General features: G+C 43.5%; 1 protein-coding gene and 1 long non-coding RNA gene across 21 annotated transcripts in view; one reads left to right on the top strand and one right to left on the bottom strand.

The window, feature by feature from the left end:
• The window catches only part of DLGAP1 (DLG associated protein 1), a 784,377-nt gene that overhangs the window by 666,458 nt on the left and 100,158 nt on the right, over positions 1 to 17,761 (top strand). The gene's annotated exons all lie outside the window — the stretch shown is intronic.
• On the bottom strand, positions 527 to 17,289 carry LOC133237624 (uncharacterized). 2 transcript variants are annotated; one of them, XR_009733275.1, is made up of 4 exons: positions 13,038 to 17,289; positions 2,265 to 6,502; positions 1,771 to 1,967; positions 527 to 1,061 (listed from the first exon to the last, which is right to left on the bottom strand). It is a non-coding gene; the product is annotated as an uncharacterized LOC133237624 (long non-coding RNA). The 2 variants fall into 2 exon arrangements; XR_009733274.1 differs by having other exon boundaries at positions 2,333 to 6,502.

The raw sequence follows: 17,761 nt of genomic DNA, 5'->3' as shown, positions 1-17,761 counted from the left end.
GCCGAATTCTAGAACCCCAAAATAGAGTGGTATAAATGCTGAGTTCTTCTCTGTTTGCTTTTCTATCAATACATATTCATGTCTTTTCTCTTGACACAAGCCTCCTATCAAAACATCCAAAAGACAGTAAATACTAATACATCCAGGAGGTGCTCTTTCTTCCTCTAATTGCCTGCATCAAGCCAGTTTCCATGACATCAGCTCAGGAACAAACACAGAAAACTCAAGTTAAAAATACTTCCTCTGGGAAAAATAAGTATGACCCAATGGGCCAGTTGGTGGGACAGCTAAAGGGAAGAGGGCTTCCCTAGCAGCTCAGGGGTAGAGGACCCACCTGTTAATGTAGGAGACACTAGTTTGATCCCTGGGTGGAGAAGATTCCCTGAAGAAGAAAATGGCAACCCATTCCAGTATTCTTGCCCGGGAAATCCCATGGACAGAGGAGCCTGGAGGGCTACAGTCCATGGAGTGGCAATAAAGTTAGACATGACTTAGCAACTAAACAAAAGACGGCAAGAGTCCCATGTTCTCACAGAGGTTTTAGTTCAAAGTTGTTTTGAGAAGATTTGAAGAAATAATCGCCTCCTCCCACCCATGGTCTCAGCGCAAAGCCAACTGTGCCAGCCCTTGGGGTCCCTGGTGCCCAGCACACAGCCCCTCGGGTAGGCTGGGCACAACTTCCCCTCATCAACAGGATGTGAGGAGATGCTGCGAGGTGACTCAGCTTCCAAGATCCTAACGGCTGCCACTGCAGTCTTGTTTTTACCTTTTTTTAAAGAATCTGTTCCTGGGTGCTTTATGGCTTTACAAAGCAATCTTAATGTTCCCAGTAGTGTAATTGCCCCCGTATAGCCATGCCTGCTGCTCTGGAAACCGTCAGGATTAGCGTCTCAGCATGGGAAGGCGACTTCAGGAGGAATTTGTCTAATTCAGGGCATATTCGTCGCCACGGAGATTCTCCATTGAGCGCTGCTGGGTGACGTCTCCCCCTGGCGGCTGCTGACGTGCGTGCAGGGGACAGACTTAACCGGCAGCTGAGAGGCCTTCCAGGAAGTTTCGGGCTAAAAAATGTCAAGAAAACAGAGAATTTATCCACATCGAGGGAACTTTCTTTCTGGGGGATGAGGAGGGGCGGGAGGACGGGTGTGAGGCGCGGCTTGTGGGATCTTAGTTACCCAACCAGGGATTGAACCCATGCTGTTTACAATGAAAGCTGCTGCTACTGCTACTGCTAAGTCGCTTCAGTCGTGTCTGACTCTGTGCGACCCCATAGAGGGCAGCCCACCAGGTCCCCCCGTCCCTGGGATTCTCCAGGCAAGAACACTGGAGTGGGTTGCCATTTCCTTCTCCAATGCGTGAAAGTGAAAGTGAAGTCGCTCAGTCGTGTCAGACTCTTAGCAACCTCATGGACTGCAGCCTACCAGGCTCCTCGGTCCATGGGATTTTCCAGGCAAGAGTACTGGAGTGGGGTGCCATTGCCTACAATGAAAGCATTGAGTCCTAATCACTGGGGGGAGTGTGTGCCTGTGCTCAGTCCTGTTCAACTTTTTGTGACCTATGGACTCTAACCCTGCAGGCTCCTCTGTCCATGGAATCTCCCAGGCGAGAATACTGGAATGAGTTGCCATTTCCTCCTCCAGGGGATCTTCCTGACCCAGGGATTCAACCCAGGTCTCCTGAGTCTCCTGCATTGCAGGCAGATTCTTTACCACTGAGCCACCAGGGAAGCCCCCAGGAAACTCATAGGTAAAGGATAATATAAATACATACCTCTCAACGTTGATCCGACATCTTGGCACAGGTTGAGTATCTGAAACCATCACTTGCAGTAACTCTCTCTCACCCCAGTACTTCTCTGTGATTCTTGATTTCATTATCTTGCATTATCTCTCTCTCCATCCACCTGTCAGATCCTGGCTGAATTATCTCCATTTATCCTACTGAGAAAGATCTGTTTCTCCTCTGGGCTGGAAATAGACCGACACAGATTCAGAAGGAATCTTTTCTGCTCCCAGCCTCACCCCTACACCTTCTCTGCATCAGCCTCTTCTCCCCTCCGGCTCCGCCAGCCAACCCCACCCCAGATTCTCCACAACTCCCAGCCCCTCGGGATCCCCAGCTCAACTCTCTTGCGCAAAATTCATCACATAAATGTGTTTAGAATACTCCTTCTTCCTTCCCCTGCTATTTTCTTTGACTCTGCAGTGTTTATTCTCCTAATCCCTATTATGATTTTAATTTTTTTTTAGAAACAGAGTCCTCACCCATTCATTTGGAGGGAGGGCTTGTTTCATTCAGAGTCCCCAACACAGGCCCTGCCCAAACTTCTCACCATCAACCAGAACATCACATGCTGCTGTGGCAGAATGAAGAATAACTCCAGAATGCCTTCATCCTGGAGACTCCTGAGGACAGTGGTTATTTCTCCTTGCTTCATGTAGTGTTTCCCTCCCCCCATGAAATGAGACCATTTGTACATCTAAAAAGTCATGAAAATGAATTGTTGTTGTTCAGTCGCTAAGTTGTGTCCAACTCTCTGCGACCTCATTGAACTGCAGCATGCCAGCCTCCCCTGTCCTTCAGTATCTCCCAGAATTTGCTCAGATTCATGTCCATTGAGTCGGTGACGCCATCCAACCATCTCATCCTCTGTCATCCCCTTCTCCTGCCCTCAATCTTTCCCAGCATCATGGTCTTTTCCAATGAATCGGCTCTTCTCATCAGGTGGCCAAAGTATTGGAGGTTCAGCATCAGTCCTTCCAATGAATAGTCACGCTTGATTTCCTTTAGGATTGACTGGTTTGATCCCCTTGCTGTCCAAGGGACTCCCAAGAATCTTCTTCTTTATGGTCCAGCTCTCACATCCGTACATGAAAATAAATAAATGTAATTTTTACAAAGCACAAAAAAATTAAATAGAATAAAATAATAAGCTCTTACATCAGCAAATGCAGGCAGTACCAACACTAAACACCAATCAGCAAAAATGCAAAGACAGAATGTAACCCCAGCATCTTTCTCGACCAATGAATGCTCCCTTTTGTCCTTTCCGAATAAGCATATTTTCAGTAGAGGAAGAAACTTTCGTTTTAAATGTATCAGGACCCTCTGACTTCAGCTATAAAGTCACAGAGGATTCATGGCACTGTGGATAATTACAAACCACAAATTGTACTGAGTCAATTATTCTGAGTTTCTGAGTTTCCCTTTTCTCTCTGTCTAATCCTACTCAGTAAGGAGATAGCCCACTGATCTGACTGATGGACATGTGCTTTGATGATTTTCATATTAGAATAGGTTTTTTCTGACAAGTTTCTGCCTGGCTGTCATATAATTAAATATTTTGCATTTCTTCAACATGCAGATCACCATAGGTGGACAAGAAAAAAATCAAGGGTTAAGAGTAGAATTTGCATTATGTTTGCCTCCTTGAGCTCAACAATGCAAAGAAATAAAGGCTTTTATAGTTAGAAACCCCAAATGCCTGAAGAAAAGCATCGGGCTTTAATGGAGACCTGGGTGCTGCTTTCCTGATAGCCAGGCTACTGACTTTCTTCAAACTGAGCAAAGCCAGGTTGGAAAGATTGAAGGCAAAAGGAAAAGGGGCCAGCAGATGAGATGCTTAGATAGCATCACTGACTCAATGGACATGAATTTGAGCAAACTCTGAGAGACAGTGGAGGACAGGGGAGCCTGGCGTGCTGCAGAACATGGGGTCATGAAGAGGCGTACACAACTTAGCGACTGAACAACAGCAAGGATCAGTAACCTAGATTCCATCTCCACATTGCCGGCAAGCCCGCCTCTTTCGCTTCTTCTGGAACAGGGAGAAGCGAGTTGAATTTCCAGGGACAGAGCTTGATTTCCTAATGGAAAAGTTTATAAAGAAGGTGGTTGATGAGAGTAATTCAGAGTTAATGTCCATTTCCCCATGAGTGTACCAGGAGACTTCATCACAGAAGAGCACTTGGAAGCTCTAAGTGCTGAGTAGTTAGCAGACAGCTGTCGTATGCAGATCTCTGCTGGATCGTCTGGCCCTGGCTTGTAGAAACAAGGTTGGCTTCCCAGGGCCTGAACCACCGCCAAGATAAACACATGGGGGCAGGTTCTGAGAGACCTTGGAGAGCGAATACTCCTATTCCACTGTCAGCTGGGAGTGAGGGCGGGTGTAGCAGACTCTGATGCCTGGTAAAAGAGTAAATTGCTAATTAAAATGATAAAATTGCTTTTGAACTCTGGAGACCAGGAGAACTTTATAATTGACTCTCATAATGTGCTTTTGGATGCCTAAACACAACTACTGATGATTTGCAGTTGGGAAGGTAGGTGAGGGGAGGGAGTCCATTGCCTTTCATTTTAACAATAAAAATACTCTGAAAATATGTATACAATGGAAAGGATTACTTCTCGACTCTGGTAAGAGGCACTTAACCTTTGATCTTGAACTAAATTCCATTACCAAAGGTAGCTTATAAAGCAGCCAGGAATTTGTTTCCCTTGATATAGTTTTGATGATATGTTAAAATAATTACTAAATTGCTCAGAGTTCTCCTAAGGATAACTCCTTCTGCACTGAGATGAAGTAAAGAAAACATCAACTTGCGCAAATACAGAGAAAGATATGGGCCACCGTTGTGTCATTTTAGGCCTTTTTCCCTTATCTTGTCTTATGTGAAATATTAAACTAATTCCTCAACTCTTTTTAAAAATAGTATTATATGGTAGACTTATGGAATTATTTAAGCCAGTTATTTTATTGTTACAATCATATATGTAAATACAGACTAATAAACTTAAAGATTTTTTTAAAGTTTACTTGCTAAAGCCATACTCACAATACTATAAACTTTCAGAGTAAATTTTGTTCATCCGACTCACGTTTTTTCAAAGTAGCCCATTAACTATAGAAGTTGTATGCCCAAATACAATAGGGTGCTTCCTTTATCAGGAGTGGTCTTCTGTGGGTGCTCTTGAGGATATTAAACCAAACCCTCACATGTGCCTTTGGTCTATACCAAACCCTGCTCTGTGTGGCAAGCCAATTTTGTCCCAGTTTTCCTGTTATATTTGCTTCTTCCTGACATTATTAGAAACCAGAGCCACCTTGAGCACCTCTGAACCTTAAGCCGTGGTCTCAGAGAATAGTGACATGAGGTTCAGAGTCTAATTCTGATGGTGGTGTTTAAAGAAACCAAACCACAAACGAACAAAACTAATAGGAAACTTGAATGGAAAAAAAAATCAAAACTAAAAAACAGACATGATAAGAAAATTTCCTTAAAAAGAAATAATTGAGGAAGAAATGGGAAAACCAAAATATCAATCGCTTACCTTCTTAAAACTCTCTTCTCTGGACTTCCCTGGTGGGCCAGTGGTTAAGGCTCCAAGCTTCCCACTGCAAGGGGTATGGGTTCAGTCCCTGGTGGGGAAACTGAGATCCTGCAAGGCACTTGGCCAAAAAATAAACAAATTTTAAAAATAAAATTTTTTTAAAAACTACAAATTCCTTTATCTAATGTGCTTCTATCAGCCTTCCCTTCCTCTGGGCACATGGGCTACTTCATCCCAGAACCCACACTCAAGGATCCTGGGACTAAAGCAACTATATGCCAATAAAAATTAATATAAAAAAGAAAAAAAAGATCCTGGGACTAGCAGTCCATTCTAAGCCATTCAAAAACCATGGTGCTTCAGAATCAAGACTAAAGCAACTATATGCCAATAAAAATTAATATAAAAGAAAAAAACAAAAAGATCCTGGGACTAGCAGTCCATTCTAAGCCATTCAAAAACCATGGTGCTTTAGAATCAAGAGCTTCTTGGAATTCCCAGAAGTTTCTCCAAGGCCAAGTAAATCTCTCCTTCCTTAGTATTGCCCACCCAAGTCCTGATGCCTCCCCCAGGATACCACCAATAACCCTAGATGCTTAGGAATTCCACCAAAGGGAGGGGCATCAAGGGACGCTTGTTGGCATTTCTCAAACTGTATTCCAGGATTTCATGAGATGTTAGGAAAAAAAAAATATATATATATATATATATTAGCTAAAAAGTCTATAGCTCACTTATGGAGATATGTTTGAATATACAGCAAACCTTTTAGGAAGTCACAGTGCTTATTACCATATTGAAAATTCTAAGAAACCCTATAGTAAAGCAACCTCTTCAATTCTAATCGATCCAGAATTTTACAAATTGCTTTCATCACAAAATCTTTTTTTCCCCCTCCATATCTACTTGTATATGTCTCATAACTGGTCTTCCAAGGCTTACATTTGGGAAGTATTTGAACAACAACTATGCCATGTTTACCTTCTGTATTTGAGTATGTTTGTGTGGGTCCAAGCCCTAGATACAGGAAAATGTAGCATTATATCCATCAATCATGTTTTGGTTTGCTGAGGTAGGTAGCAAGTCTCAACATATATCAGCTTCCTCTTGAAATGGTTGATTACCTTTTCTTTTCGATGATGATTCGAAGAGGTGGAAAATGATAGGGCCACTAAAAAGGACACAATGCATGTTGTCGGATATACACAGTACTTCAATGATTTTTCAGACAGTTCAGAACATCACCAAAATGAGGGCAACCTGACCCTGACTGATGGGGAATCTAAAATTACGTTTCTGAAATCCATCAAAGGTCGAATGGAAAATAGAGCTTATTTGGTAGCTAGGTTTTCCACTTTGTTGATCTAGCTGATGAAAGGTTTTGTTGTTTGAGGAGCTCAATTATAGTTTGACGTTTGGGAGTAGTTTGGAGCATTTAACCTGAACAGGGAATAAATGAACTTAAATTCTGCCAGAAACCACTAATCCTGCTTTGCAAATAATATAATCGAGCAATAATAATATAAAGACTCTTCAAAGATTCTTTAGCAGCCACTTCATTCAATGCAATAGTCTGCAAAAACACTGCTAAGAGACAGAATCTGGGGGTAGGACCTTAAAATTTTTCTCAAGAGATAGGTATGTGCACATAAATAGTAGGGAATGTGTGAAACCTGGGGCAAAATAGGGAACTGCTAAAGGTGTGCTGGGGCTTCCCAGGTGAAACTAGTGGTAAAGAACTCACCTGCCAATGCAGGCGACAGAAGAGAAGCAGGTTCAATCCCTGAGTCGGGAAGATCCCCTGGAGGAGGGCCTGGCGACCCACTCCAGTATTCTTGCCTGGAGAATCCCATGGACAGAGGAGCCGGGCGGGCTATAGTCCATAGGGTCGCACAGAGTCAGACACGACTGAAGCGACTTAGCATGCATGCAAAGATGTGCTGGGTGTGAATGAACTGAACCCACAACTTAAAACTGCATCATTTCTGTAATCTGTTTCTCATAATTACTTCCTTGCACTGGAGTCAATCGTAAAGGGCCTCAGAGAATCTAGAGACCAGAAAGGAAGCTGGATAAGAGAGTTCACAGGCTCACATGTCAATGAAGTCTGTGCAAACATGTGAAGAATCCACAAGGGGTGGAGGATGGGGGCAGTGAGTGCAGTGGGAGTGCAGACTCTCCCAGATGTTTGCACACCATCCCAGGCTACCCCTTAACCCATTCCTTAACTCAACCTGTTTGTCATCTTTAGGTGGAACACATTTCTGTTTCTTTTTGTTTTGTCTTTTTTTATATATATACCTAGAATAAAATGTCTTAAATAGGAGAAAGGCAAATATTACCAACAGCAACATTCTAAAATTTGTTCTAAGATATTGAAGTAGCTTTACATGAAGAGGTATTTCACATTTTTCTTTTTTGCTATGACTTTTCAGAATTACTTCCATCTTTCTCTTAGGTAGCCAGGATGCCCCCTAGAGTTGCATCTGTTCCATTTCCGACCATTACCTCCCTCTGCTTCCCTTTCCAGTGCTGGATTTCTACTTTGTAGTTCATGCCTCTGTCTGATTTTAAGTCACACAGATTATTCCCTATGAATCAAGAAACGGAGAGTTGATAACTATGAACTACATATATTTTGGATGGACAATAATTGTGTCCTATAATGTGATTAAATTTTAAGTCCATCTTTAAGGTTTGGAATCATTGTACTCCTTAGGAGAGAGCTGCTATTTGTTCAGAATTTCTCTTTTCATATGATAGGTTGGTCATTTGTCTTCTCTGGCCATTCTTATCATCACCTTACATATTTTTGCTTATGGTAATAATATTTGCTCTGCTTATGTGTTTTGGCATTAAGTTTCCAGGTTTTTCTTATGAAAATATTATATATGGTTCTACAAGTCATTTTTTAATTCCTACCGGCACCTTCAATACTCTCAGTATTTCTAAAAGCACCTTTCCATTATAGTGACTTCACATAATTAGTTAATATTCTCAAAGCTAGATATATTTAGACCTCTCTTTTTTTTTTTTTTTTTGGCCATACCACACAGCTTGTGGGATCTTAATTCCCCCACCAGGGATTGAACCGACTCCCCCTGCACCCTCCTCCCGCCAACCATTGGGTGGCCAGGGAATTCTCTCAGTTCCTCATTTTAAAAAGCAGATGTTCTTCATTATTCTTGATAATTCTAAATTTGGGAGCCAATTTCTTATCAACTCTGAGAAGATCATCACCCTGTTTGTTTAATGTGTAAAGTGTTTAACAATGATTAACAAAGTCCTATAGCAAAGCAAGTCAACCTTTCTATTATGGTGTTTTCTATGCTCACATGATTAGTATTATCCTTAATTTTTTAAAACATCTTTCCATTTTATGAAATGAAAATGAGGTAATATAATCAGAAAATCCTCCTAGTTGGGCACCCATCAGCTGAAGCACCCAAAGGTACCCTCAATGTGAAGACTTGAGAGAGGGTGCCTGTGTCAGTTTCCTGTAGCTGCTGTAATAAATTATGAGAAACTTGGTGGCTTAGCTCAAATGTATTACCTCTGAGAGGCTAGAAGTATGAATGGGGGTTCACTGAGCTAAAATCAAGGTGGCAGGCAGGGACACTGAGTACCCTCTGGGGTCTCTGGGGAAGCACCCATTTCTTTCCTTTTTCATCCCTTAGAAGTCACCCATATTCCTTGGCTGGTGGCTCCTTTCTCCATCTTCAGAGGCATCAATGACAGCCAAATCCTCACTCTGCATCACTCGGCCTCTGACCCTCCTGCGTTCCTCTTTTACTTACAAGGACCTTATAATTACATTCCCCCCACACATACCAATAAGGGCTTTTCAAGTGGGGCCATTAGTGGTAAAGAACCCACTTGCCAATGCACGAGAGATGAGAGACTCGGGTTCAGTCCACGTCGGGTAGAACCTCTGGATGGGGGATGGCCTTGAATCCCAAGGACAAAGGAGCCCCGTGGGCTACAAGCCCTGGGGTCACAGAGCGTCAGACATGACTGTAGCAACTTAGCACACAAGCACGCACAGCCATGAAGCAGGAAAGCATGAATTACCGGTTTAAGAGTAGCTTGGAGAAGGCAATGGCAACCCACCCCAGTACTCCTGCCTGGAAAAATCCCATGGACTGAGAAGCCTGGTAGGCTTCAGTCCATGGGGCCGCAAAGAGTGGGACACGACTGATCGACTTCAGGATTAAGAATTGCTTTCCATGTTTATCAAGCATTTATTGAGCACCTACTATGTGCCACACACTGGGCTGCTCCTGAGGACACAGCAATATCACAGACTCAGGCTCTGCCCCAATTTCAAGGAGCAGATAATCTGAGATTTGGGTTGGGGGAGGGGGTGGTAATGTTTATGGATATAATGGTTTACCTCAGTTACAAGGTGCTATAAAGACAGAAATAAAGGTGTTAAGATTCTAGGTCAACTGTGAAGTGTGTGGTCAGGGAAAATTCACTGCCTTTTCCTCAAGGAAGTCTTCCTTGAATTCCCAGGTGAGGGAACAGCAAAGGGCAACGGCCAGGAATGAGAAGAAAAAGTTAACTATTAATGAAAAAGCCAGTGTCACTGGAAGACAGATTAGTAGTAGGGAGAGAGAGGATGAGGATGCTCGTGGTCTAAGATAAAGGAAGAAGTAGTGAGGGCCAAATAACCCAGAATGTCGTTCACCATCTGAAAGATTTTGAAAATTCTGTGATGGGAGGCAAGGAAATGGTTTCAAACAAGACTCAAGCAGCTTAGCGGTCTCAGACATTGTTTTTTTGCAGTATGATGGACAGCTAACATGTTAGTTTCAGATATATAGCATAGCAATTCAGTGTTTGTTTATATTGTAGAATTATCACCTCAATAAGTCTAGTCAACTTTTGTCACCATACATAGATATTCTTTTTTGTTTAACTTTTTATTTTGTATTGGGTATAGCCAATTAACAATGTTGTGATAGTTTCAGGTGGATAGTGAAGGGACTCAGCCATACATACATACATACATAGTCTTGATTAAGAATAATAATAACAACATAAAACTAATAGACTGACCTGATCTCAATGTGCTTAGTTATGGAAAAATTAATGTTAGGTGGTTTATAGACCAATAAGCTTTATTCTTGCCTGGAAAATTCCATGGACAGAGGAACTTGGTGGGCTACAGTCCATGAGATCATAAAAGAGTCAGACACAACTGAGAGAATACACGCGTGCGTGCACACACACATGCTTCCTTGACAGTTGTCAATTATTAATTTAGGATATGGTTAATATAGGGTGTCCCAGGTGGTGCTAGTGGTAAAGAACCCACCTGCCAATGTGGGTTTGATCCCTGGGTCAGGAATATCCCCTGGAGGAGAGCATGGCAACCCACTCCAGTATTCTTGCCTGGAGAATTCCATGGATAGAAGAGCCTGGCGGGCTACAGTCCATAAGGTCACAAAGAGTCAGACACAATTGAAGCGACTTAGCACGCACACATGGTTAATTAAAGCAGAATTGTCCTATACATTTGGAGACATTGAAATAGAGATGACTTAGAAATATCTCCTAAACCTAACACAATGTTATGCTTGATTGCATTTGTAGAAACTGTACCCTTGCGTTTTCACTGTAGGCTTTGAGAATGACAGAATTTTTGCACATCATTTGCCATATGAAAATGAAAACCTCTAAGACAAATTTGTTTCTGCAGAGTGGCTGTTACATTCACATAAAGATTTAGCTGACAACTAACAAAAAGAATTGGGGGAATAGATGGAAGAAACAGCTGTCCAGGAAGCTATCAGTTGCTAGGTTTGCTTGGAATGCACTGGAATTCCCCAGAAGCCCCATTTTGCTCGCTGATGACAATCTGCCTTTAGAAATCACGTTAGAGACCCAATTTTCTAAGTCTCATCTCCTCCTGAAAAAGAATATACATTTCCAGGCTCCCCCAGGATGCATAATTTTGCACCATTGTTAGTGGTTATTACCACCATTTATCTCTCCAGTAATCCCCCTGGGCCCTTCTGTATAAGTCTGAATATGCCTTGCACATGTTTAAAAATGACATTCTCAGTTACACTTGAGAAGACAGAAGGGTTAGCTAAAATGAACTCACAATGATTATCTTACTCCAACAATTAAAAGTTTTAGCTTTCTTTAACAGTATTCGCTGTTTACATCATCATATGTGCAAGGTTATAAAGATGCAGTGCAAGACAAAATAGGTATCTAGCAAGCTTGGAACCCTAGAACTAGTCTGTATGACTTTGTCTTAAAGATTAGGATTGTACGATGAAGAGAGTATTTTTATCTATTAATAACACTTATCTAGAACTTGTATTTGTCAGCCATTGTTCAAAGATGCTCTACAAATACTAACACATCAAATATTACATGGGGCGTTCTATTGCTCATTTATGGTGGACTTAAGTTTGCCACAGCTCTGTAAACTGAGGATATTCTGAAGCAAGGTGCCAAGCTAGTTCTGAGGCACCTTGTAGAGATTTAGCACCCCACTCCAGTACTATTGCCTGGAAAATCCCATGGACGGAGGAGCCTGGTAGGCTGCAGTCCATGGGGTCGCACAGAGTCGGACACGGAAAGTGAAGACTGAGTGACTTCACTTTCACTTTTCACTTTCATGCATTAGAGAAGGAAATGGCAACCCACTCCAGTGTTCTTGCCTGGAGAATCCCAGGGACGGGGAAGCCTGGTGGGCTGCTGTCTATGGGGTTGCACAGAGTCGGACACAACTGAAGTGACTTAGCAGCAGCAGCAGCAGTACAATATTTGGCCAAAGTCTTATAGGAATGTGTTGGGGAGGAAGTATTTCCCTTCTACCCTATTATGCTCTTTTCTTGGAGGCCTGCAAATTAAACTGACCAAAGACAGATTAGCTGGGGGGAAAAAACAATTTTATTCAGGTGCCTGTGGGAATTCACAGGAAAATATCACTCAAGGAGGTATTAGTTAGAATTTGAGGCTTATATACCCTCTAACTGGGCTTCCCTGGTGGCTCAGATGATAAAGAATCCACCTGCAATGCAGGACACCAGGGTTCAATTCCTGGGTCGGGAAGATACCCCGGAGAAGCGAATGGCACTCCACTCGAGTATTCTTGCCTGGAGAATTCCATGGACAGAGGGGCCTGGCAGGCTACAGTCCATGGGGTCACAAAGACTCAACACCACTGAGCGACTAACACTCATTTTCATGGTCAGGTAACAATGTTTCTGCAAACCTCCACCAAACAAATGTTATTCTCTGTTCTGACAAGAAAGGACACAGTCCCCAGATACAATTTTACCCTTCTGAGGCCCAGTCCCAGCTGAGAGGAGGCAGAGCTCAGCTGGTGGCTTCCTCAGAGCTGGGTCCCCAGAGCCCGCCCAGCCACTATCACTGAGGGAGCCCGAAGCCCAGGACCCATCTGGCCCTCAGGCTCCTCAGGCCGCCTGCACAGCGGGGGCAGGTCCCTCAGACTGTGACCTATACAGGCGGCCACTGTCGTTAGGTCACAGAGGCAGGGCTGGGGGAGAGGTTCACCACTGCCTCAAGCCTGGGCTAGGCAAGTGGGTGACCCTGGTGAGGGCTCTGGAGCCCCGCAGGACCCAGCCCCCTGGGGCCTGTTCCCTGGGCCCCCAGCTCACCCATTGGCCCAAGGCCAGTGAACTGGTGGGCCCCCAGGGATAAAGAGAGGATCTGCCTCTTACCTGATTCTCCACATGACAACTACTGCTCCACCAACCTTTGGCTGCATGGGCCACCAACGGTCATCTATTGACAGTTGCTTGTTTGTGGGTGGGGCCAACTGCAGCACTGACCAATGGCTGAGCAGGGCCACTAACGGCCACTCGCTGACAGTTGGTCACTTGGGGGAGGGGCCCACTGCAGCACTGACCAATGGCTGAGCAAGACCACTAATGGTACCTGTTTGCCTGGTAACAGAGTAGGTGGTGCAGAGCAACTACCTCGAAGCCCTTAGCTGTGCTCTATTACGATTCTGTTACCTAGCATATTACTTTGTATTTGGGGGTTTTAATGATGTCTCAGGGGCTTCCCTGGTGGCTCAAATGGTTAAGAATCTGCCTGCAATGCAGGAGACCTGGGACCGATCCCTGGGTCAGGAAGATCCTCTGGAGAAAGGAATGACTACCCACTCTGGTATTCTTGTCTGGAGAATACCATGGAGAGAGGAGCCTGGTGGGCTAGAGTCCACAAGGGCTGCAAAGAGTAGGACATGAATGATGTCTCATAGAATGGATTTCTTCAACAGTAAGATTTTTTTTTATCTCCCCTTAGCTGCTCATAATGGGAAACTCACATGGTCCTCCTCAGCAGTAAACACTAGAGATGTTTACCAGCATCAGCCTCATTTTGATCATTGAGGAAACAGACATAGAAAAGTTTAGAGACTTTTCCCAGGTCAAGGGGCTGGTCAGTGACCCAGTCAATATTTGTACCTATTCAGTTTGACTCCAAAATTCCAGCTCTTGGGAATTCCCTGGCAGTCCAGCGGTAAGGACTCCACATTTCCACTGGGTCGGGGAGCTGGGCTCCATCCCTGGTCAGGGGATCCTGCAAGCTTCGGAGGGAGGCCAAAAGCAATAAAGTCACTAGCATGTAATAATTTAAAAAAAAAAAAAATCAAGCTTTTAACAACCATGAATTGTGCCTCTGTTACGAGGGGCTCCTTCCTTGAAATTTTTTTAACTAAATAAAAGCATAATAAATGACTTCAAGGAGCTTTTATGGATTAGTATTAATATGACAATATTATAACCTAAAAAGCAGTCTTGCTAAAAGTATCATCCTCCCCACCCATCCTAATAGAATCTTCAGATCTGATCATTTTCTCTGCCCTAAGGTGACATCTATGTATACATCATACTCAAGTAGAGGCACCCTTGATTCACAGTTCCTATTCCTTTAAATAGACTGCCCCTCAATACCCATAACCTGCCCTAGACCCCAGATCTGTTCATTGTCACTCAGTTCAGGGACAGACAATGGCCTCAGTCAACCTGCCTCCACATCTTCAAGAACATCATTCAGAAACTTTACACTTACTCCTAGAAATGTCTGCCCCAAAGAAACTTGTTATTAAATTGGTGACAATGAATATGCTCATGATCTTTCTAGAGCAGAGGTTCATCGAGGGAAGAAACAGAAGTTTGAATGATTTTTTATAGATTATTAGAGGTAGAGATAGTCTAATCTTAGGTTATTCTAACCATTCTCTTCCATAATTGGACACTGTGCCTGTGCAGTTTCAGGGTGCTTGAGGACCCCCTGTGTCCCATACAAGGACCGCTCTCCTTCCTCCAACTCTGTGGGCATAGTAATAATCAGTTGCTGTTGATTAGGAAATGTAGTTGATCCTTTTGTGAGCAGCATTGTTACATGCAAACAACACACTTTTTGTTGACATATACTGGCTGCCAGGCACCTTGCTAGTCACGGTGAATACAAACAGAAATCAGGTGTAATCCTCAATTTCAAGTTTCTATCAGAGAAAGAAACATGAAGGCAGAGAAAGGTGGGAAAGTTCAGGTTTGTACAAAACAGGGAGCAGATTCCAGGAAAGGTTTTACAACACAGGAGATACTTGAGTTCGTTCTGAAAAAAAAATGGGTGTGAAACAGTCACTCACATGAAAACTTATATAAAAAAAAAAAAGTGGCGGATTATCATCTGATAAATTTCTTTCAAGAGCCACTTGAAAATCTCAGAAGATGCTGCAGAGGGTACAGAAGAAAAGAATCTGAATTTTATTTTTTTATTTAGCTATTTATTTGGCTGCCCTGGTCTTAACTGCAACATGTGGGATCTAGTTCCCTGACCAGGGACCAAACCCCGGCCTCCTGCAATAGGAGCACACAGTCTTAGCCACTAGACCACGAGGGAAGTCCTAAGAATCTGAATTTTAAATTTTCATTCCTTGTCTTGTCAAACCAGGTCTAAGACTGGAAGCAGCCTCCTTGAACGACTTGATTGGCATTCTCTGGGCTTTCAGTGTGACGCTGTAGAACAGCACGCAAACGCCAGGGGGCAATGCGATTTCACCAAAGATCACAGGAAATGCTCCAGATCCTGTTTTGGCTAAGACCCTTCCCAGCATCCTGTTGCAAAGGTGAAATCCCTAATAGAGTTTCGCTAAGGAGGGGGAAAAACAGTTGAAAAACATCCTTTCTTTGAAAGCTTCCTGAATTGCCATCAAAATTGCCTTTCAGCAATTGCGCACAGCTGAACGTTTTGCAATACTATTTGCAAAAGAATGACTTCAATTTTGTGCTCAATGCAGCTGCCTGATCTTCCCAATCTTCTGCTTAAGGAATGTAAGCAGCCCCCGGCTAGCCGGATTTCACCTCGCTGGGGCTCTAGCGTCCTCAGCCCAACACTGGCCCTCCTCCCCTCGCGCCCACGCGGCGCGTCCGGCTGCCTCCTCCGCGGAGCTGCGGCTCCCTTGAAGGTAATTCCAATCCCGCCTGTGTTTTGTTTCCGGCTCAGCAGCCGCCAGGTGTCTGCCCTCCCTTAACCCCCAAGGATGAGAGATCAAAGGTGTTTCTGCATCTGCCTCCTGCCCGGCTCTTTAATCTGTTACGTGTTCAAAAGGGACAAGTACAGTATTGTGCGCGCAGGGACGGGGATACAAATCAGAACCGGGGACATGGGCGATGTCCCAGAGTTTGTGGACGCGCCCAGATGATTAGGAATATGTCCGTCTACATAGCAGCCCTGCCATTTAGGGAGTGTTTTCTTTTAAATTATATTATGAATAGTATGTGTACATGGAAATCTGATTCAGTTTTCAGTTCTGTAGCTCAGTCGTTTCCGACTCTTTGCGACCCCATGGACTGCAGCACGCCAGGCTTCCCTGTCCATCACCAATTCCCAGAGCTTACTCAGACTCATGTCCATCGATTCGGTGATGCCATCCAACCATCTCATCCTCTGTCATCCCCTTCTCCTCTGGCTTTCAATCTTTCCCAGCATCAGGGTCTTTTCCAATGAGTCAGTTCTTCACATCAGGTGGCCAAAGTATTGAAGTTTCAGTTTCAGCATCAGTCCTTCCAATGAATATTCAGGACTGATTTCCTTTTGGATTGACTAGTTGGATCTCCTTGCAATCCAAGGGACTCTCAAGAATCTTCTCCAACAGCACAGTTCAAAAAGCATCAATTCTTCCGCGCTTAGCTTTCTTTATAGTCCAACTCTCACATCCATACATGACCACTGGAAAAACCATAGCCTTGACTAGACGGACCTTTGTTGGCAAAGTAATGTCTCTGCTTTTTAATATGCTGTCTAGGTTGGTCATAACTTTTCTTCCAGGGAGCAAGTGTCTTTTAATTTCATGGCTGCAGTCACCATCTGCAATGATTTTGGAGCCCCCAAAAATAAAGTCTGTCACTGTTTCCATTGTTTCCCCACCTATTTGCCATGAAGTGATGGGACCAGATGCCATGATCTTAGTTTTCTGAGTGTTGAGCTTTAAGCCAACCTTTTCACTCTCCTCTTTCACTTTCATCAAGAGGCTTTTTAGTTCTTCTTCGCTTTCTGCCCTAAGTGTAGTGTCATCTGGATGTCTGAGGTTATTGATATTTCTCCTGGCAATCTTGATTCCAGCTTATGCTTCATTCAGTCCAGCATTTTTCATGATGTATTCTGCATATAAGTTAAATAAGCAGGGTGACAATATACAGCTTTGACATACTCCTTTCCAGATTTGGAACCAGTCTGTTTTTCCATGTCCAGTTCTTACTGTTGCTTCTCGACCTGAATAGAGGTTTCTCAGGAGGCAGGTCAGGTGGTGTGACCCATCTCTTTAAGAATTTTCCAGTTTGTTGTGATCCACACAGTCGAAGGCTTTGGCATAGTCAGTAAAACAGAAGTAGATGTTTTTCTGGAATTCTCTAGCTTTTTTGATGATCCAACGGATGTTGGCAATTTATCGGAGCCCTACTAAACCCTCATTAAAAAAAAAAAATATATATATATATATATATATTGTAGGTATGCAGCATAGGGAACTCTGCTCAATGTTATGTGCAGCCTGGATAGGAGGAGAGTTTGGGAGAGAATGGATGCATGTATATGTATGGGTGAGTCCGTTTGCCGTCCACCTGAAACTGACAGCATTGTTAATTGGCTATCTTTTGGCGTACTCACTCCTGTCCAACTCTTTGAGACCCTTTGAACTATAGCCCGCCAGGTTCCTCCGTCCAAGGGCTTTTTCAAGCAAGAATACTAGAGTGGATTTCCCTTTCCTCCTCCAGAGGATCTTCCCCACTCAGGAATGGAACCTACGTCTCCTGCATTGCAGGTGGACTCTTTACCAGCTGAACCATTGGGGAACTCCAATAAGAAATAAAAAGAGAAACTGAAGGGAATTCCCTGGCAATCTAGTGGTTAAGACTCAGGGTTTCACTGCTGT

This window comes from Bos javanicus, chromosome 24 (assembly GCF_032452875.1).
Source record: "Bos javanicus breed banteng chromosome 24, ARS-OSU_banteng_1.0, whole genome shotgun sequence".
In the NCBI taxonomy this organism is placed as follows: Eukaryota; Metazoa; Chordata; class Mammalia; order Artiodactyla; family Bovidae; genus Bos; species Bos javanicus.
The sequence above is the reverse complement of the archived record's forward strand: the minus strand, read 5'-3'. Positions and strand labels throughout refer to the sequence as shown.